General features: G+C 45.5%; 1 protein-coding gene across 6 annotated transcripts in view; it reads left to right on the top strand.

Annotated features, from left to right (window-relative positions):
- The first annotated feature begins 155 nt into the window (after positions 1–155).
- The window catches only part of APOLD1 (apolipoprotein L domain containing 1), a 61,627-nt gene continuing 47,582 nt past the window's right edge, over positions 156–14,200 (top strand). For 4 of the 6 annotated variants that reach the window (XM_058743631.1, XM_058743627.1, XM_058743628.1 and 1 more), the window contains exon 1: positions 2,700–3,071. The gene's annotated coding sequence lies outside the window, so the exon portion shown is untranslated. Of the gene's footprint in view, positions 251–2,697; positions 3,072–14,200 lie in introns of those variants that run through there. The other 2 variants (XM_058743629.1, XM_058743632.1) reach the window with 2 other exon arrangements.

The following is a 14,200-nucleotide window of genomic DNA, read 5'->3' as shown; positions in this document are numbered from 1 at the left end:
TCGCAAACATTTGAACTTGGGTTAAATTGTTTACCTGAAATACTAGCATTTACATTATTGCACCCCAAAGGGGGCTCTACACAAGACAGTTTTAAAACTTATTTTGACCTGAAGCTGTTAAAGAAAGAAAAAAAAAAAAAAGAAGAAAGCAAAGCAAAAAAAAAAAAAAAAAAGCAGAGTTGACTCTCTTCGGCTGGGCTGCCGGGAAGGAGAAAAGAAGGTCCTTTGGTGGCGGAGCTACATCTTCCAAGTAGGTATTATTTTAATTAAAGGCTAAAGGTGTTTTTGTGATTCTATTCAAAACACGCATACAGGGTGTTTTTCAGGAAGACACTGAGAAAGCAAGAAAAACAATTCAAAATGCGGAGGAAGGAATGGAGAGTCAGGAAATAATGAAATAAAATTAGTTTCTCTGAACCAAAAAGAGTACTTAAAAAGTGTCTCTAACAGAGGAAAAAAATCCTCTTAATTGCTGCCTGCACCCTATTTTCCTTCCCTCAAGCGGCATCCTTAATGTGAATTTTTAGAGACTGCGTTTTAGGAGTGTAGGGCCAGGAAGAAGTGGATGCTGGCCGCGCCAGGCACGTTCACAGGAACGCAGCCCCCAAGTCACCGGGTGGATCCTTTACACGTCTGTGTCAACTCTCCAAGTGCGTCTCCGAGATTCGGAGCGTCCCTTCCCTTGCCCCGGATCGCTGGGCCCGCCGCAGGCGTCCCTCTGAGGGGTCGCGGCAGCCGGCGCCAGCCAAACCCTGCTCCGCTACCCCGGCCACTGCGCCGTCGTCTCCCCAAACTGCCCCGAAGCCCCGCTCCCGCCTGCCGCGGCAGTTGCGGCGTCGGGCTGGCTGGCGCCCCGCGACGAAAAGGCCATCAAGTCTCGCTGCATTTCTGCCACTTGCAGCGCCCGCGCCGCCGGGGTGGCTGCGCGCAGTTCCCGCGCTCGGGGCGCCCCGCAGGCCGTGGAGGGCGGCTGCTCCCCGGCCCGCGCAGCGGCGCGGGGCGGTTTCTCGGAAACTTTCCTCCCTCATCATCTCTCCTCTGGGTTGAGAAAGAAGCGGAAGCCCCTACTTCTCTCCACAGTCAGACCCTCTACACCAAGCACCCTGCCATATTCCAGATCGGTGGGGGGATCTGAGCGAAGGGGAGAACCTTTCCGAATCTGCGGACCCTCCGGGGCAGCAGCCCGCTCCCACCCCCACCCTGGGCTCCAATGATCCGCAGCCCCGCGCATTTCGAAAGGCTTCCCGGCTCGCCGGCGGCCAAGGAGGACCGCAGCGACGCGCAGGAGGGGCCGAGCGCCACAGCCGCTTGCGGGGTCGCTTCCTCCTCTACAGCCGTTTTGCAAAATCCAGCTCCCCCACCCCCCATCGCATCCCCAGCTGTCCAACGCGTCGGACTGGGGCAGGGAAGAAATAGGAAAACGTGGGGCCAGGGGCATGACTGGGGGACAGAAGGGACCGTGGAAATCCACAGGATGGGAGCGGGGCGCGCGGCCTTTCAGGCCCCGGTGCGCCCACCGCCCCGGCCGCGCCAGGCGACCTTTCCCGGCGGCCGGGAAACGCCGTCTTCGCCATTTCATCTTCATCATTGTGAGCGTAACACTTGCTCTTCATAAGCTTTTTAGGACTGAAAAAGGTGTTTTAAAAGCCTATCTGGATCTCCAATCTGTTTTTCAGAGTGCGAATTTCTTTTTTAAATTTGCCATCTCTTTTACCTGAGCCACACCCTACGCCCGCTCCCCTCCCTCCCGGCCAACAGTAAGGTAAAAATCTTGTAAGCGCAACTGGGGAGGGGGGCGGCGGCAGAGAAGAAGCGCCCACAGTCAGGCTAGATCCCCCCCACCCCCGCCTCATCCACGGCGGGGTAAGGGGGAGGAAACCTCCCGGATCTTGGCTCGCGTGGGGGTGGGGTGGGGTCAGCCTCAGTCAGACCCTGCAGAAGCGAAAGTATTTACACGGACACTCAAGTCCCAGGCCTGTCTCGCGTGGGGACACACAGTAGGCAGGAATCAGAAAGCACAAAATACAACAAGAAATCGATGCGTGTTGGGCGCGAAGCGTCGACGCGCCTCAAAGGAACGCTAAGAAAAGGCAGGGAGAAGGGCGCGCAGCCGGGACGCGGGGCCGGGGGATTGCATCATTGCAGCTCCCCCTCCAGAAAATGGGCTCCGAACCGCGGCGACCATCATGGCGCTCGGGTCGGGCCGCGCTTCCCGCGCGCCTTCCCCGAGCGCTCGGGCCGCGGGCACCGAGCCCCAAACGAGCGTTTTGCAAACATTTACCCCCACCCTCCTCCCTCGGGCGCCTGTTCCACCCCCCCCACCCCCGCTTCCTTTTGTGTGCCCGCGTATGTGAGTGCGTGCGTCCGTCCGAGTGTGTATAGGACTAGGGAACTTGAAGATTATTTTTTTCCTCTCTTTTTTCCCTCCCGGGCTGGTGGTTGTAAACTTGATTGGCATTGGCTGCGCCCACTGACCCCTGCGCCGAGTCCACTGAAAATTTAAGGTGGATCCGAAAGCCTCCAGCTTCTCGCGCTTTAGCTGGTTTGGGAGGAAAGGGAAGAAAAAAAAAAAAAAAAAAAAAGCCCCAAACCTTGCGCCCGGCGCGTTTTCACGAATCCCCTGCGGTACCAGCCCCCGCGCCTGCCCCGCCCGCCCGCTGCGCTCTTCCTCCGCCCACCTCCCGCTCCTTCCCCATTGGCCCGACGGTGCAGTTTGAATTTTTTTTTTGGATGCTTGTTTGCTTGTAAAAAATACGGTACCCCACATCGTGTGACGAAACCTATTTCGGCGCCCCGAACTGGGGAGCTTCAGCTGGTTCTGGGGAGGAGGGTGGGCGGAGCATCTGTCTGTTCCAAAATTTTGCCCCAAAGTGCCGTTGACAGTGTGCAGGCGGGTGGGGGAGCGTGGGGCCGCGGTAAAGAAACCCGAGCAGCTTTGGCGGGGGCAGAGATGTAGTATAAAACGTTAATGGATGTCCGGGGCACGCCGCTTCGCCGGCTGCTGGCCAGAGGTGCTAGGGAGGCGCTGACGGAAGCCCAAGAGAAGATGCACCTTCCCCTGCCTTGGAAAGGTAGACTTGGGGAGGGAGGGGGCTGGGGATGAAGGTGGCCCGGAAAAGAGCACCTTACAACCTAGAGGGAAAAAAAAAAAAAAAAAAAAAAAAAGAAAGGAAAGAAAAGAAACCGGGGAGATGTAAAGACAGATCAGGTCTATTATTTCAAGTGCTACCCAGCCAGATTCCATCATAATTCAGCCAAGTCGCTGTCATTTTTATTGAAAAAATTTAAAGGAAGTTTTCTCTCTTTGATTTCCAGAGTGCTTTTGAGTAAGGAAAATGTTAAAATAAAATTGAGAAAAAAATTAAGAAAGGAAATATGACTTTTCAAGTGCCTTTTGATTTCTGGGTCTGGAAATTAATTCTTTTGATAAAGTACTTTAAGATTTAGGAGAATGTTGGTTGTATTACGGGTCTAATTGAGACGATATCCTGCATTAATTGTAACTCAATTATGTTTTACTTTGCTGTGAAAATTTCAAAAGTTTATAGTAATTCAAATTACTCTCTAAATCACTCTATTTTCACATTAGTGAAACTAGCATATATGCCTACATTTTGGGAGTCTCTTACTCTTGTGGCAGTGTAACTAATGATTTTAACCTGACGTCCAGCCCCAGCCTTCAGTCTTAACAGTTCTTAACTCCACTTAACTCCCCAGCCATTTTTTAGTTCTTACCTCCTCCAGTCCTTCCTAACCCAATCAATCCTTTACTTACACAACCTAACTTGGACCACCGTAAACTAACCTGCCTGTGCCCTTAGTAAGGAATTTGTTTGAGTTAAGAAAGTCCCCAGATGGACTGGCTAGCCTCAGGAAGTAGTGAGCTCATCATCCCTGGAAGTGTGAGTCAGGCACTAGTCTGGATGACCCCTTGATAAGGACATTGTAGACAGGGGAAAAATATCAAGTGAGTATGAGGACTAGTTAGTTACTTCCAAAGTCTGTTCTAGACCCTTGAGATATGGTATTTCCAATCTTGGACTTTATGGATATTCAATAAATTAAGCAATTTTCCTTGAGTTGCACTCAAGGAAGATTTCTTCTAGAGTTGTACCTTCCAATATGGTAGCCAGAAGCCGTATGTAGCTATTGAGCATTTGAATGTGGCTCGTCCAAATTGAGATGTAACTGTGAAATATACACCAGGTTTCCAAGAATTAGTATGAAAAAGAATGTTAAATATCTCAATAATTTTTGTATTGATTACATGTTGAAGTGATCATATTTTTGATATATTGGATCAAATAAAAATATGAAATTTAATTTTATCTGTTTCTTTTCCCCCTTTTTTTAGTGTGGTTACTAGACCATTTTAAATTTTTTTTTTTTCAACGTTTTTTATTTATTTTTGGGACAGAGAGAGACAGAGCATGAACGGGGGAGGGGCAGAGAGAGAGGGAGACACAGAATCGGAAACAGGCTCCAGGCTCCCAGCCATCAGCCCAGAGCCTGACGCGGGGCTCGAACTCACGGACCGCGAGATCGTGACCTGGCTGAAGTCGGACGCTTAACCGACTGCGCCACCCAGGCGCCCCTAGACCATTTTAATTTGCATATATGACTCCCATTATATTTCCGTTAGACATTGCTGTTCTAGACCAACACCTATGATCACTTGAAGCACTATCTTTGAGAGTAGCTGGTAACTTCCAATTGCCGTCCTAACTTCCCAACTGAAAGCAAGGCCCAAACTCAGCCTCTGGAAACTTTAAAAAGAATTCTGCCAACACCGAACACCTACTGTTTCATCTTTAACACTTAGTATTGGGTTTGGGCCCAGACTATGGACCTATGGTACAGATATGTCTGATTAAATCTGACTTGATAACAGCTTTCCACATTATGTGAATAGAGAGAGACACTGGGGAATCCAATATGTTAGGAATGATGCTGGGAAGCAATTTAGACCCCAAACAAAGCCTCCACAGGTAACTTTTCACTACTTGTCACTCTTTAGTGGAGAGGAAGGCAGGGGGCAGATGGAGTAAGGTTCTCATTCTGTGGATGTATCTCTAACGGAAGACTTGAACAAATGAAAGTGTGCCCCATATTCTTGGATAGAAATACTCAAGATGATAAAGGGGATAATTAAATTTATGCTTTTATATTAAATTCTGTTAAGTTCTGATTATCCTATTCCATTCCATTGTTCTATTTGTTTATGCACTCAGGACTATATTATTTTAATTACTGTAATTTTATTTCTGGTAACACTAATATTCTACATCCAACCAGCCCCTTTAATCTGCTTTTTTCCCAGAATTTTCCCAGAATTTGGCTGCTTTTGCTTGACTTTTTTCCTATTTGGTTTTAAAGTGAATTTGTCTAGCTGGAAATGTAATTCCTACTAGCATTTAAAAAAAATGGAGTGGGATCCTTATCTCATACTTTATACTAGGATCGATTCCTGAAGGATTAAAGAAGTGTAAAAACTTACACTTTTTTCCTGAAGTGTAAAAAAATGAAATTAGAGACACACTAGAAGAAACTTCAGGGGACTTTTCAAAAATATAATCTCAGAGCGGGGAAGGTCTTTCTAGGTATGAAACAAAGCAGAATCTATTAAATATAGTATTGTTAAATTCAATGACATAAGACTAAAAATGTTCTGTATGGCAAAGGCTTTCAGAGCAAAGTCAGAGACAATGGCTTGGGGTAATAGTTGCACAACAACATGAATATACTTAATTCCACTGAGCTATGCATTTAAAAAATGGTTAGGGGTGCCTGGGTGGCACAGTTGGTTTAGCGACTGACTCTCGATCTCTGCTCAGGTCATGATCTCACGGGTCGGTTCGTGAGATCGAACCCCCACATTGGTCTCTGTGCTGACAGCACAGAGCCTGCTTGGGATTCTTAATCTCCCTCTCTTTCTACCCCTCTCCTGCTTGCACTCTCTCTGTCTCAAAATAAATAAATAAACTTAAAAATAAATAAAAAATGGTTAAAGTGGCAAATTATGTGCGTATTTAAATACATACATACATGCATATATACTTACGTACACTTCTACAGGCACACACACATACATACGCACACAACTACTGGAAACATTTTAAAGTCTGTCCATGTTCTGTCTAAAAGAATCTCCTACACAGTGTTCTGTGAATCCTTTGTGAGACATGGGTATGGTGGTTGCACTTCAGGCTCTGAAATCAGACTGCTTGGGTTTGAGTCCCAGTTACCTAACTCATTGCCTATAAGACCTTTTGCAAGTTACTTCACCTTTTAAAGTTTCTATTTCTTTGGCTATATCATGAGGATGCATTTACCTCTCTCACAGGATTATTAATCTATTCAGTGGGATAATGTATGGGCAGTACTTACCACAGTACCAGTTATATAATAAATACTAATCATTCCATATATTTATAAACCATATAATTAACAGAGACATCCAGTTCTTATCTTGGATTCTCAAGTAACCATCCACAATCTGCTATATTAACCTTGTAAATATGTTTCTCAGTTAAAAAAAAAAATGTTTATTTTCAACAGAGACAGAGAGTGCGCGTGTGAATGGGGGGAGGGGCAGAGAGAGAGGGAGAGAGTGAGGATCCAAAGCAGGCTCAGCACTGTCAGTGTGAGCCCCATGCTGCGCTTGCTCATGAGCCATGAGATCATGACCTGAGTCAAAACCAAGATTCAGATGCTTAACGGACTAAGCCCCCCGGGCGCTCCTATTTCTCAGTTTTAATTCTCACTTTTTTTTTTTTTTTAAGGTTTTAAATTTATTTGGAGAGAGAGAGTACTAGCATGCACAAGCTGGGGAGGGACAGAGAGAGGGAGAGAGAGAATTCTAAGCAGGCTGGGCACTACCAATGCCAAGCCTGAGCCCGTCATGGGGCTCAATCCTACAAACCATGATGTCATGACCTGAACCAAGATCAAGTCAGATGCTCACCTGACTGAGCCACTCAGGCACCCTGCTGCTGTTACCACTCTTAAGAACAATTTTTTTATGGAATATTTAATAAACAGAATTAATATATTGCAAAAAATAGTTAAAATGGTCAAATTTTTGTTATGTATACTTAACACAATTTTTAAAAAAGCTTAAAAAGTAAGGCATTTGTTCAGTTTAGGGCCATCTCTAATTATCTCAAAAAGGACCTGGTATAGATTTGTTTGTGGTACTAAGTCAATAACATACACACACACTCACACAAATACAATGGCAAACTGGGAAAATGTTCACAACCCATATACTGAAGGGCTAATTTCCCTGATAAATATAAAGTTCCTACAAATCAATGAGAAAAAGCAAACCAACAGAAAAATAAGAAAGGATATAAACACAGTTTTCAGAAAGAGAACAAAAGGCTCTTAAAATATGAGAACATACTCAACTGTAGCTTAAAACTATTGGGATATAAATTACATATAGAATACATAAGTTTAGGCAACTATATTCACAATTAGCATCACTCAGATACAAAGATCGCCATCATCCTTTCTTGATAGTTTAACCTTTTCTTCCCTCCTTTCTATCCAAGGCTGAGTGATTTTTTTTTTTTTTTTCTGGCTTCATTGGTGACCAGAGAAGCAAAGAGTTTGCATGTGTGGAAGCCATGACCACCTTTCAAATTCAGTGTAAGATTCCTCTCAATCCAAACCTGCTAGTCTTTGGCTTAGTGCCATCACCTTTTTTTGCCCATAGACATTCCCCTGAATCAGCCTCCTTTTTTTTTTTTTTTTTTTTTTTTTAACACTATGGCCAGGTGGATTTATTTTATGTTTGCAAGTTTGGTTCAACATTTGAAAATCAATATAACCTACCACACTAACAGTCTAAAGAAAAATCATAAATCATATCAGTTGATGCAGCAAAAGTACTTGGAAAAATCCAACATCCTTCATGATAAAAACTCAGCAAAAAAAGGAATAGAAAACTTCCTAAATTGGATAATGAACATCTCCAAAAATTACCTAGGGCTAACATGATACCTACTGATGACAAACTGGATGCTTTACTACTAAAGCTGAGAGACAGCAAAAATATTATCTCTTAACACTCCTATTCAACATCATACTAGAAGTTCTAGCTGAGTCAGCCTCTTAAAATGAATACAACCACCTTTTTGACACATTTCATCCATTTCTGCTTTAAAATTTTTTTTAAATGTTAATTTATTTTTGAAAGAGAGAGAGACAGTATGAGCAAGGGAGGGGCAGAGAAAGAGGGAGACACAGAATCCGAAGCAGGCTCCAGGCTCTGAGCTGTCAGCACAGAGCCTGACTCGGGGCTTGAACTCACGAGTTGTGAGATGAACTGAGCTGAAGTCAGACACCCAACTGACTGAGCCACCCAGCTGTCCCCATCCATTCCTGCTTTTAATTTCTATATATCAGCTGGTAATCTGAGCTGATAAGTCATCACCTTAACTGGCTTTTGCTTCAATTTCTCTATTCTCTGAAAAGCTTCAAGCAGAATTTATTATATGATAAAATGCAAAATGTCAAATCAGTAGAGAGAGACTATATTATGGAATAAATGGTGTTAGGTTATAGGGTTATAGCCAACCACATGGGAAAAATGTTAAATCTCTCCCATGCCCCTCCCCACACGCGCGCGCACACACACACACACACACACACACACACACACACATTATATTTTACATTATATACTGTGGGTTTACTTTTTGATTTAACAATTCATCTTCTACAAGTTTACTTTTGGGAAATAATGACTAAAGATATATTACCAGAATGACCATTGTGAAGTTATATATTTGATTATAAAAAGAAACAAAAAAGTAAACAACTGAACAACTCCTTAGATATAGGAACGTGGGATTGATTATTTGAATATGGTATATCCAAGAATGACATAGATCGCAGTCATTAAAACACCCCAGGTAGCTTTATCTGCATTAATACGGAGAGTTGTCAATAATATTAAAGCAGGCACAGAGCAATATTTATGGTATGACCTCATTTTTGTAAACAGTTTTTAACAAGAAACAACTATAAACATGTTTCGAATTTGAAAAATAATTATCCTTACAGTTCTTTAATGCAGAATAAGTTTCTCTTTGTGTCTTAGTCTCTTTTCTCAGACATTGGCGGAGAACAAGCATTTCTATAATGCCTATCCCCTCCTTTTCTGTCTATTTCTGTCTAGTTTCAGATATCAGTAAATCCATATATGAATTATGAGGAGCGTGTGTCTTTGGGTATATGGTTTTCTTTCCAGGGCACACAAACGAGGTATAAATATCATTCCCATTAAGTCGGGAATATCTTAACAAACCATGGAAAATTGAGCCAATTCCATCTTTTTTGGCACAAGGGATCCTGTGGGTAACATTATCCCAAACCTCACATTCCTAGATCTTTGGGATTTGGCACACCCAGGGATTCTGCCCGGAATTCAACAGATTAACTAACTCCCTGTCTTAGTTTTGTTATGTAGGACGTAGTGCTCAGGAGATTGTTTTAAATTTCTAGTTTGCTAACCAGACCAACCTTGAGCTGTCACTCTCCATGGGACTGGTTTGAGGCAAATCTTAGGATCTCAGAATACCAGGTATGGAAGATCACTGCATCCAGTGTTCACTTTACAGACGAAAATATTCTAATCCTTGATTTCCTGTAAAGTGGGGAAGTTAAACAAGTTGATTTATAGGTTCCTTCTGGTGCACAATTCTGTGATTTCTGTTTCCTAGTCAGGATCACGTAGTCTATCCCTGCGGATCAGGTTATTTTCCAGGGAAGCTAGAATCCTGATTTTTGGTTGAAAACCACATATTCGCAGGAGTCAAAGGAAGATGCTAGTACAACAGTACAGGCTGAACGGTGGACATTTATTATCTTGCTTCAAAAAAAAGCATGTGATAACTTCATGGTTGCTTAGTGATGCCAAACACTGCTTCATTGTTGCGTGCTAAGGGCCAGGCTCTGGTTTCAGCGTAACAAATGGGAGCATTGCCCTCTTCAGGCTGTTGGAGGAGATGGACAGGGCATCACAGCCATGATTATTACGTGCAATTTAGGTGAGTGTTCTGAAGGATAAGTGTTGTGAAGGGATCTCAAAGATTCTGTCTTAGGCTCCCATGGTTTGGGCCCCATACAAAGGTGTCTAGCTGAGAGAGCAAAGGGGGGCTGAAATCCAAATTCTTTCCCCTAGCCAGCCTGTGTTCACCAAAAAGAAACAAGTCTTGAAAAACCTGTCTCTCCACGAGGGGCCTTCTGTCGTTGGCCAGAAGTCCCCTGTGTTGTAGTCGTTGCCATGTAGGATGCTGTAAGCGTTAGAAACAGGGGGCCTGGGGCGCCTGGGTGGCGCAGTCGGTTAAGCGTCCGACTTCAGCCAGGTCACGATCTCGCGGTCCGTGAGTTCGAGCCCCGCGTCAGGCTCTGGGCTGATGGCTCGGAGCCTGGAGCCTGTTTCTGATTCTGTGTCTCCCTCTCTCTCTGCCCCTCCCCCGTTCATGCTCTGTCTCTCTCTGTCCCAAAAATAAATAAAAAACGTTGGGAAAAAAAAAAATTAAAAAAAGAAACAGGGGGCCTAACCTAGTGGTGGCAGCTATCAAGTCTCTCCTAAGGAAATGACCTTCAGCTGAGATCTGGAGGCTGAGCGGGAGTTAACCAGTCTAAGGAAGGAGGGGAAGAAGAGAGACCCAGGCTGAGCCAGTCCAAAGTTCCAAGGCAGGGAAGGACTTTGAGGAAGTGAAGAAAGGTGCTTGTGGCTGGGAGTGAGTGCTGTGGGGGACCTGTGGGCAAGTCCAGATGGGCTTTTGAAGGAAGCCACATTAGGAATTCTGGACTTGACTTTAAGAGCAATGGGAAGCCATTGGATACTTGAAGAGACTTGTGCAGCTTCAGTTAAACTTGCTTATTTCCTCATTTTATCTAATTCTGGTCAAAGCCCTTAGTCTTGATCAGGATTATTTCCATAAGAGGTGGGGGGCACCTGGGTGGCTCAGTCGGTTAAGTGGCCGACCTTGGCTCAGGTCATGACCTCCCAGTCCATGGGTTCAAGCCCCACGTCAGGCTCTGTGCTGACAGCTCAGCCTGGAGCCTGCTTCAAATTCTGTGTCTCCCTCTCTGTGCCCCTCCCCTGCTCACACTCTGTCTCTCTCTCAAAAATAAATAAACATTAAAAAATTTTTAAAAATTTCCATAAGAGGTGGGAAAGAATGTTTAGGCTTGCACCTTTTTATTTTTTATTTTATTTTTTGGGGGGAGAGAGCCAAGTGGGGAAGGGACAGAGAGAGGGAGACAGGATCCAAAGGAGGCTTCATGCTGACAGGCTGACAGCAGCAAGCCCCATGTGGGGCTGGAACCCACGAACTGTGAGATCATGACCTGTAGGCTTGCACCTTTATGTTTCTCTGTGATGCTGTTTAAACATACACCATATAAAACACATTTTAAAACTGGCTTCAGGGGCACCTGGGGACTCCCCTGCTCGCGCTCTGTGTCTCTCTCTTTCTCAAAAACAATAAACATTAAAAAGAAAAAAACAAAAAAACAAAAAAACCCCTGGCTTTGGGGCGCCTGGGTGGCTCAGTCAGTTAGGCGTCAGACTTCGGTTCAAGTCATGATCTCATGGTTTGTGCGTTGGAGTCCCGTGTCAGGCTCTGTGCTGACAGCTCGGACCCTGGAACCTGCTTTGGATTCTGTGTCTCCCTCTCTCTCTGCCCATCCCCCACTTGCTCTCTCTTTCTCTCTGCCTCAAAAATAAACAAATATTAAAAGAAAAATCCTGGCTTCAGTAAATGAAGGGGACACGAAGTCCTGGGACTATCAGGGGGGATACTGGCCACAACTAATATATTGCAGCTTCAATGCAGGACTCCTCCCCTCCTCCTGGAAAATACTATGGCCTGCTATGGGTCTTTAAATGATGGAGCTGAAGAAGTGAATCTCCCCACTTTGCCTACACCCACTAGCTGCTGGTTCACCTTGCCTCCTCACGGAAGCTGGTTGCCTGACTTGTTTTGGGTGCTGGCCCGTGTTTTGCCGTTTGCCGGTACAGGTGGTGTGAATCTTCTAAGCAGGTGAACAGTTTAGGAGTGGATACTGAATCGCTTTCTTCAAATAGCTCAACAGTTTTTGTCTTCCATTTTCACTGGGCGACTGGATTGAATGTTTACAAATAATTTGGCCGAAGGAGTCACTATTTATTTGGTTTTGGAAAGAGACTTCAGAGGAGGGATGATAAAAACGGACAGCCCATGGAGTTGGGTTGTTGTTTTTTGTTTTTTTTTTTAACTGAAGCTTAGGAAAAGAGAGACCTCTGCTGGCTAAGCCGATAGAACCACCTGCATTCATTCGGTCTGCGACCCAGCAAGAAGCTGTCCCTTAAGCTTGTGCGAGGGGGGTTCGCAAATTCACGGCTCCCTGTTCATTTCTTCAGCTGTCAACTCAGGTGTTTTTGGAGTGAATCTAAGTGACCTGTAATTCCCAGTCCCAGTCATGGTTGTTTCGGTTTCAGTCTCTAGGAAGAGGGTCCGTCTTCCATACTGCTTGAAAACAAAAGCTCTAAATAGCAGCACCAGGGAGCACTGGGGTCTGAAATCACTCCTACACCTTCTCTTTGTTTCCTTTCTCTTCTCTGCCCTTCACCTCCCCGCCTCCCCTCTGCCAGGAAAACAAATCTTCACTGAAAAGGGAGCAGCCGTGATGGAGAGAGAGGAGGAAGTAACCTCTTATCTGTAGCATATCCTCCACTGAAGATTGTGGCTGGGGGCCCAGAGGTGGGGTTATATATATACCTGAGCAGCGCTGGGAACCCCGTGGATAGTGGAGTGGAGCTCCATCATCAGTGGGACACCCGTTACTCTGCTGCAGAAGATAGAGGGTGGTTATATGGGAGAAGGAAGTGGGGGGAATCGTCTCCTTGAGCCCCTGGTTTGTCAGCAACAACAACGATGATGAGTGCCTATCACGTGCCAGGCCCTGGGCCAAGCATGTTACATACCTTAATTCTGCTTCTTGCTTTGCCTCTCTTTACGATTTAAAAAAAATTTTTTTTTTTTAACATTTATTTATTTTTGAGACAGAGCATGAACGGGGGAGGGGCAGAGAGAGAGGGAGATACAGAATCCGAAGCAGGTTCCAGGCTCTGAGCTGTCAGCCCAGCTCGAACTCACAGACCATGAGATCGTGACCTGAGCTGAAGTCGGACACGCTCAACCGACTGAGCCACCCAGGCGCCCCTCTGTCTTTACCATTTAAAAGTCCTCTTTCTCTAGAAAAAAAATTAAAAATAGGTAAAGAATTTAGGACAAAGCCCGCATAAAAATAATAGCTATGTGTGTGTTTGCCATTTTATTAGTATTTTTTCGACTCTGGAGTATCCACCTCCCCCCCCCCCACCCCTACCCCCCCAGCCCCCGCATAGGAGAAGAGGCCTTCCCTGTGCTGACTGGGCTAAGTCCTAAGCTCACATCCAAGATGACACCTCGGGCCTGTGGTACAGAGCAGCAAAAGGGCCTCTTTGGTCTGGCGCTTTGTTTCCAACGTTGGTTCCACGTCCCCTCTTCCCACACGTTCTGTCTTTCCCTGTCTAACCTGCTCTTGCTCCTTAAACACTCAATTCTCGTAGATTTCAACAGCCTTTTCCGGATGGGCTGAAGTAGGAGCTCTTACTATCAAATAACGTTCACTTTAACGCTGTTGGGGGGACCTTGAATCATCTGGTTCAAGCCCCTCTTTGGGGAAAATTGAGGCCCAGAGAGGTTGTCGGCTGCCCAAAGTTACCCAGCTAGGGGTGGGTGGCTGAGGCAGGACTGGAACCCAGAGCTGGGGTCTTGATGCGGCACTCGTTTTATGACACCCACCCCGTCCTTGCTGTCCATCGTGCAAGAGATGGTTTCTGACTTTCCTTTCTGCTTCTCCTCTCTGGTCGCCTGTCAGCCACCCCCTTTTCTAAGGGGTCCACTCCTTCATACTGCACAGGGGCAACCCGGGGCCAATTAGTACAGCCACCTGTCGCCGCTCCAAGCAGCCCCGGGGCAGTTTCCCTCCCTCCCCTAAACTAACCTCTTCTGTTTGCACCTTGTTAGTGCAGTAACAAATCACTTGACTCACATTTACCAAGTGACATTCATGGACCTTTTACCCTGCTCTGAAATGCCTATTGATTTTGGCATTCCTGTGCTGCTAGGTAGTCTCGAGTTATATTTCATGC

This window comes from Neofelis nebulosa, chromosome 8, assembly GCF_028018385.1.
Source record: "Neofelis nebulosa isolate mNeoNeb1 chromosome 8, mNeoNeb1.pri, whole genome shotgun sequence".
NCBI lineage: Eukaryota > Metazoa > Chordata > Mammalia > Carnivora > Felidae > Neofelis > Neofelis nebulosa.
The sequence above is the reverse complement of the archived record's forward strand: the minus strand, read 5'-3'. Positions and strand labels throughout refer to the sequence as shown.